This window comes from Nuphar pumila, chromosome 9 (genome assembly GCF_984573655.1).
Source record: "Nuphar pumila chromosome 9, dmNupPumi1.hap1.1, whole genome shotgun sequence".
Taxonomy (NCBI): Eukaryota; Viridiplantae; Streptophyta; class Magnoliopsida; order Nymphaeales; family Nymphaeaceae; genus Nuphar; species Nuphar pumila.
In genome coordinates, this window is record NC_143257.1 from 35,612,200 (window position 1) to 35,620,168 (window position 7,969).

Below are 7,969 nucleotides of genomic sequence, written 5' to 3' on the forward strand. Positions count from 1 at the left end.
GGACTTTGATTTTGAAGAAATACCAGAAAAGAGATTTTTGAACTTGAGATAGAATCTTGAGAAAAATGGAGTTTTAAAGTCAAAATGGACTTTGAATTTGAATGGATCGATTCTAAAAAAAAAATTCTTAATTTCAGAACCTGAAAGAGGAATTGAATTTGGATTTAGACTTAATACAAAAATGGTTTTTGGAAATAAGAATTGGAAAAGGAACTGGATTTGAAATATGGAATCCTAGATGGAATTTGTTCCGAAATCTGGAATCCTAGATGAAATTGGATCCCAAGGCTGGAATCCAAGATGAAATTGAATTCGAAATCTGGAATCCTAAATGAAATTTTGGATTCGAAGTCTGGAATCCAAGATGGAATTGAATCTGAAGTCTGGAATCCTAAATGGGATTGGATCCAAAGTCTGGAATCCAAGATGGAATTGAAATCTGGGTTTGGGAATGGATTTTAAAAAATGGGATTTGAATTTTGGAAATCCAGATGAAACTCAGAATTGGATCTGAGAAATCCTGAATCGATTTTGAAATTGAAAAAGGAGGAATTTTAGGAAAAATCAATTTTCAGAGTGAAAACTAAGTTTTAAAGTCCGATTTAGGATTTAAGACTTAGAATTTTGGAATTTTGAAAAATAAAGAATTCAAACTTGAATTCTGAAATCAGAAGATCATGTGGAAGATTTGGGAACCTGAAGTGAAGAATAAAGAATAAAACTTGATTTTAAAACTGGCATTTTTTAAAATCAGATGATGAATCTGGGAATTTCAAAGTTTAAATTGAACTTTAAAATTTGATCTAAAATGTTGAATTGAATTTGAGATTGAATCCTGAAAATGAATTTGGAATTTCAAAGTTGAATTTGAACTTTAAAATTGGATTTGATTTGGAAATTGAATTTTGAATATTGAAGTAAATTCGAATTTTCAAAGTCAAATTGGACTTTGAAATTGAAGTTTGAATTTTTGAAATAAGATAGAATTGAGAATAGAAAGATGATTTTGAATAAGATTTGAAGATTGATTTGAGAAATGAAGAAGATATTTGAAAATATATCTTAAAATCACTTGGATGTTGAAAAATAATTTTGAAAATATGATGTAATTCTATCCTAAATGATGAATGAATTAAAGAATTTTGAAAATTAGATTTTTGAAAAGCATATTTCATTCTTTAAATGAATTGAAATAAGATTGAAGATATAATACATTTCTGACTATGGTCATAAAATGTATTATATAATAATTATATTTAAATTCAAATGAAGAATAAAACACATTTTGGTGCCTTTATAGAGCATAAAATGAAATTAACTCTCAATATATTCTGACTATGGCCATTGATATATATTTTGAGTTAATTTTAAGTTAAACTCAGATAAATAAAGAAAATATTTAGAAAAATATGATGATTTTTGAAAAGAGATCCAGTGTAGATCCAATGTTATTCCATAAAAGATGAAAATCCTAAGCATTGTCCACATTTTGACTATGGCCATCAATGTGAATCATTTACTTAGGATTAATTGCCTTTTATTAGAATGATGCACGTGCCATTCGTGTTTCACCATTTGTGAAATTTTGAAATAAAAGAAAATAATATGAAACAGGCAATTTGTGATATCTACATGCTCATACATTCTAATCCATTACTAAAAAAGTAAAGTTTCTCATTGATATCTAACTATTATATCATTTGAATTTGAAAGATCCTTGAATTAAGAAAAAAAATGATATTTTCCATGTGTTCCTACAAAACAGAGTTAGTATAGAGCAAGATTGCGAAATATAGAGGGTGAAGCAAAATCCAAATACTATGTTCATATTAAATGGGAAATACATATGGAAATGCACACATTCAAATGGAAATGTGGTGCTTGGCTTGACTGATGAAATGCATATGTGATATTTTAGGTTAAAAGAGATACATGAATGTTAAGGTGAGAGAGAAGGTTACGTAGGAATATGCATTAATACAGTATGCTCAGGCTGCTCCAAATGGTAGATGGTAAATGGAGAAGGTGGTGGAGTATGCCAATGCAATGAATGTACTACTTGCAAAGTGAAGGTATCATGGGCAAGGTGCTGAGGTCAAGATCACATGACAGTGCATAGGTAAAAATGTTGTGAAAAAAATGCATAAGCATGAAGACATTGATATGATTTACACCAATGGTGACAACAAATACAGGTAGATGCGGTAAGGAGAATGTAATAGTAGTAGGAAGCTACTGTGACAATGCAAAGGAGTGAGAGGTGGCAGCACGGTAGGGACTTTGGTTGTTTGGATGGGAGGTGAGTAGGAAGTCACAGCAGGTGATGGGTAATACTATGAAAGGAAGTTACAACAAATGATAAGTGGAAGATAGGGGGGAGGTTTTTGGTGTGATAATAAAAGGGGATGGAGTATACTATGATCGTGGCATGGAGGTATTCAGCTGATGAAGAAGGAGAAGAGGTGAGGAGGGTAGGTAGCTGGAATGAGATGTATATAGAGTAAGGTGGAGGTGTATTGTATTTGCAAAGGGGTTAGCCTATATATGGATAACTACAGCAAGGCTGCAGGGTAATGAAGGTAGACACACAGGGCATACAGGAAAATGAGTAGGCATAATGTGATGGAAGTGGGGATGCTAAAGGCTATAGTGCCGAACAGTGTTGTTGCTGCACAGGGAAGTGGTGGTGAGTATGAAGGAGGTTGCTGTGTAATGATGGGTAATAGGTGATGCAACAGGTAACGTGATAACAAGTGTAGTGGAGCACGGTAAATAGTGTGTGCTGAAAGTGCTGAAGGTGCAGGTGAAAAGGAGAGGATGGGGATTAATGTAATATATGTGCAGGTGGGTACTGTGAATGGGTGCTTCAGCAACAGGGGTGAATGGTATTGTTTGGGCTGTGCACAGGGGAAATGCTAATGCACAGGTGATGTGCAGCAGGGTGTGGGTGTCTACAGTGGAATGACAGTAGTTAATGTGCAGAGGTGCTGGGAGATGTTGAGCATTGACAGGTGGGATATAGGTAAGTGTTAAGGCAGTGAATTACAAGGTGCAAAATATATAGTAGGTACTGTGTGAATGCAGCAAAACACTATGACGAAATGAAGGTGTTGATACACAGGGTTTGATATGTAGGCAAAAATGGAATATACATGTGGATGTATGTCTGATGCAAAAAAAAAAATCTTTTGACATGAACACATTATCTAAAGGGAAGCTGCCTTTCAAATCCTGCAAATGATCACCAGAGAGCTTAATGTTGGGAAGTTGCAGCATCATCACCTAACCCTATGAATGCTTCAAATAGTGCCTCATATCCAAAGAATGTATCTTCGTATATCTCCTACGGACCAATGGTAGCATCTGGCTTAGAGCCCGACTGCATCCAAGCAATGTCAGATTCAAAATAGTGATTCAAAAGGAAAGCATCAGCCTTGGTTCTCAGCAGCTGCTTCAAACTGGGAGAGTCAGCTAAGCATTGAGCTTCAACAAGCTAGCTGCTCCTTTGAAGAAGAGGTTGGTATTCACGGGAATGTGAAAGAGCATAAAGGCTTTGTTCTTTAGAATCGAAATTGATAGTTTGGTCATGAATAGCAGATGTAACAGGTAATCTATAGATTTCAGGCCTCTTGGTGACTATGGAAAGCTGGTTGCAGCTTCTTGTTGGCCACTATTTCAAGTTATCCTTCTGCAAATCGAACTCCATTTTATCCAGATCTGAAATATAAATAAAAAAAAGAATTTGCCCTTGCAGGTTTTGCCACAGGAAATGCTACTTTACATTCTACACCCTTCTATCCAGGGATAGCCCTTGTAGAATCCATAGATGACTTCATAGCAGAATCTGAAGTAGACAAGAAGGCCTGATTTTTGTCAAGAATGGGCCAGGGGTTCTTGTTATAGGAATAATTTGCCCCTTTAAGGTGATTTAAGGAAAACAAGACTGCATGCTCCTTTGACCAATCTCTTAATGTTGGATAAACATTGATGTGGGATCAAAAGGGGCTAAATGGCACACCACGAGATGAAATAAAGCAAATATCATGCGGCCATGTCACTGGAGCCACTGCTAGAACACATGGAATGAGAAAACAAAGAATGTTGTTTATGCGATGCAGCAGGAAAGAGAATACAATGAAAGATCAGATGATGATACCAGCAAAATTGATGCTAAAAAAAATATGGTACTGTTCTAATGAAATCAAATTATAAGGTTGCATAAAGCAAAATGTGCAAATGGAAATTACAATGACTAAAAAAAAAATGAACAGAAGGCAGCAATAGTAATTAACAACATATCCTCTTTTACCTATGACCTTTTGAAGGTCATCGGTGGTGCTATATGTATGATCAAAATGAAACGACCTGTAGGAAACCGTATGATAATGCAAGGGTGAATAAACGAATTCACAGAGAAAGTGGAATGCTGCGTTCATGTTGGTTGCTGCTACAAATGTTATAAAATATAATGATTGTCTATCCTATATAGGTCAACTGTAGCAGACCAACCCAAATGCCAGCGGATGCAGAGATCAACTCAAATGAAGTCTGTAAATAACATCTACGCAAAATCCTCCGATTGAATACCGGTACAGGATGTGATATCATAACTCATGAATGTAATAGATATCATGGACGGCGAATCAGTAGTGCAGATTTGGAATCTGGACACAAACAAGCAGTCGACAACAAAAATAGGAAATCACCCAAAAGAGATTAAGATATCAACAAGAAAATGAATAATAAGAGAGATTAAAATGTAGACATGGACTTGAAAAATAGAAAGGAAGCTAAGATATAGAGAGGAATTTAAATCTACACTACAATCAAAGAAAAAAAAATCAGCAAACGATCAGGGAAAAGAACAATAATTGAAAGGAAAAAGAAAAAAAAAATAATGCGAATGAGAGGCAAAATGCTAAGCATATTACATAAATCAACTGAAAAAATTCAGAAAAAGGGGCTATGAAGAAAAAAAGATGTTGGAATGTAAAATCCCATTAATGTCGCACAGGGTGGATCGATCCTACTACATGTAGTCGATTCCCACCATTTGTGCTTTATGATGCAAAAAGAAATGACAAATAACGAAGGCAGAATAGAGAAATGATATAAAAAAAGGAAACAAAAAATATTTATAAAGGATCAGAAAGGAGAGGAAGATGGTTACTTACCTGTAGTTGTAGGTACCTTCAACCTTCAATCACTGATGTGTTTGTCCTTATGAAGAAAAGAGCATGGTTTTAAAACTCGCCGAGTCAACTCGGTGACTTGGCTCGGCTCGGCCCTCCAACGAGTCAACTCAGCAAGCTAAACTCGTTCTGCGAAAACTCGGCCTGACTCGGGTTGACTCGGGTTGACTCGGGCGAGTTTTGGGCACTTTTTTCTTTTTTCATTTTTCAAAGACTATGGGCAATTTTTTCATATGTAAGTGTTCATTTTTCAAAGAACAAATAACATAATAACAATAGGCTTACCAACTTAATATAAAATCACAAAATTAGTAAAAGTCAATCAAATTTCACATGTCCATCATTCATTTCTTTTGGTAGCTCCAGGTAAGGAATCAAACCCAGTACCCCTCAATGAACATAGAGTGAATCCACTAATCCAGCTAACATAACTGATCCCTCATGCAACCATCTCTGAGACCTACACAATAGTTGGCAGCCAGCCTGTTCAAAACCAACTGTTAAAATATGTGTACTCGTACACATATATGTATGTTGAAATATAATCCTTAAATGTACAAGTATATATATATATATATATATAAAGATACGTATACATATATATATGTATACGTATCTCTATTTATATATATATATATATATATATATAAATATATATTTTCTCTTCCTAAAATACCCTCAAGGGTATTCTTGTAATTTGTCATTTTACGCATATTCCAATTGGAATATGCATGTAATTTTTTTTTTATTTTTTAGTTTCTTTTTTATTATTTTTTGTGGTTTGCACCACCTAGGGAGGCTCCCAACGACTCCTTTGGAAGCCCCCTATGTGGCTCCTCTCTTGTGTTATAAATAGGGGTCTCCCCCTTTGTATTCTTCACTCCTTGGAGGAGCATTTGCTCCATTGTATAGGGTTTTTACCCTCTTCTTCCTTTTTCTTCAATAATATTCAACTTATGACTTTAAGTCATATTTACCTCTTTTATGGGTTTATGTATTAGCACATAATGTGCTTGTGTTGTTCCATTGAGAGGGTTTATTCGCACTTCATGTGCATGTGTATGGGTTCATTATTGAACCTAATATTTTCAAAGTCACTTTCTAACATGGTATCAGAGCAAGGTTGAGATCAAGTCGCTCTTTGGTGCATCGAGAAACGTGGTATTCAAGAAATTTTTAAAGAAAAATGGTGAAGTATTCATTTCTCTCTCTTTTCTTTCTTAAAGTTATTCGGTATGCATTCTATTTCTTTAAGTATTGTATGAAGAATTTAATATGTTTTTTTTATGTGTACTCTTTGTCATTATGTCGTTCTATAAAAATTTGAGTTACTTGATACTCTATTAATCTTTTTCGTATACATACTTTTTTGTATGTTTTTCTTTGAAAAAATTGAAAATGATAACTTGTTTGGCGAAAAATTAGATATATGATTGCTCAAAACTTAATGGGTCTGTAAAGATTTATGACCATTGGAGCCTTGAATTTATATTTTAAACCTAACTTTGTTTATAAGAATACCTTTTATATATGGTAAGTCTTTAAAGAAAGGTATGTTAAGATTAAAATGTTTGTGAGATGTAGTTTTTCGAAAAATGCTTGGCATATATGAAAAATTCCTTAATAAGTTTTGATTCACTTACCTAATGTGTCCTTTTTATATAAGCAACATTTAATTAAGAAATTTTTTTTTTATATAATTCCGGTTGAATTAAGTTTTAAAATAGTCTTATGGAATATGGTGATTTTCTTTGCATCTTTATACTCTTAAAAGATTTTTCAATTTGATTTAAAGAGCTTGTATCATTATAAAATTTATGGTCTTCACTAATGTTTGTTGCGTACTTATTACATTAGGAGTTGGTAATAATCTATTAAGTCATGTTTTTTGATAAAACTTAAGAGCTTTTGAATTTTTCCTCAATAAATGTTTAATTTTATTGATTTATGTCATAGTACAATCTTACTTTATCATAAGGTTTTTTAACAAATCTATTATTCTTCTTTGTTGGGATTTCTCTCACTTTAGTAGAGTTTCCCTCTTCTTTGGGAATTTTGTGTGTTTTGAGCTCTCTTTAAGGAGCCTTTCGGTCCTTATAATCTTCTTGTGAGTATATACTCTTTTATGAAGATTTCATGGTTGTTGTGAGAAGATTGTTTGTGAGTATCTTTTCCCTTGCATAATATCCTTCAAAGATTCATTAATACTTGTAACCCTTTGTGGATCTTTTAAGATTGGTTGTGAGCATCATTTTTTAAGTTACAATAGTGGATTTCATAAGATTTTCAAACTTCACCATCTTTATGAATGCCTATATTGGCCTAAGTTTGTTATTTGCTCATTTAAGATTATTGTCATTTAAAAATCTTGCATTGCATAAAAGTGCATCTATTATCATTTGGTGTGCATTTAATTGCACTTTATATCTATCATAGTTGAGGCTTGCTTTTGACTTTTTGATTATTCCAAATCGGTTCTTACGCATGATGTTGCTTAATATTTCATAATTGTGTTAGTTGCATAATAAGTCTTTTTTGTATAAATGTCTTCTTTTGAAGATTAACATAATTCGTGTTTATGCAAAATTGTTGTTATAAAGCATATTATTGTGATAGATTATATTGGACTTTTGATTCAATTTTTAATCGGTCGTCTTTTCTTTGAAAAATGATTCCTAAAGTGTTTATTGCCTTTTTGTGGCATTTATATTTGTCCATCACATGTTTTTTTAATGCATCATTGTTTTGGCCTTATTATTGTTATATTAGAGATGTTT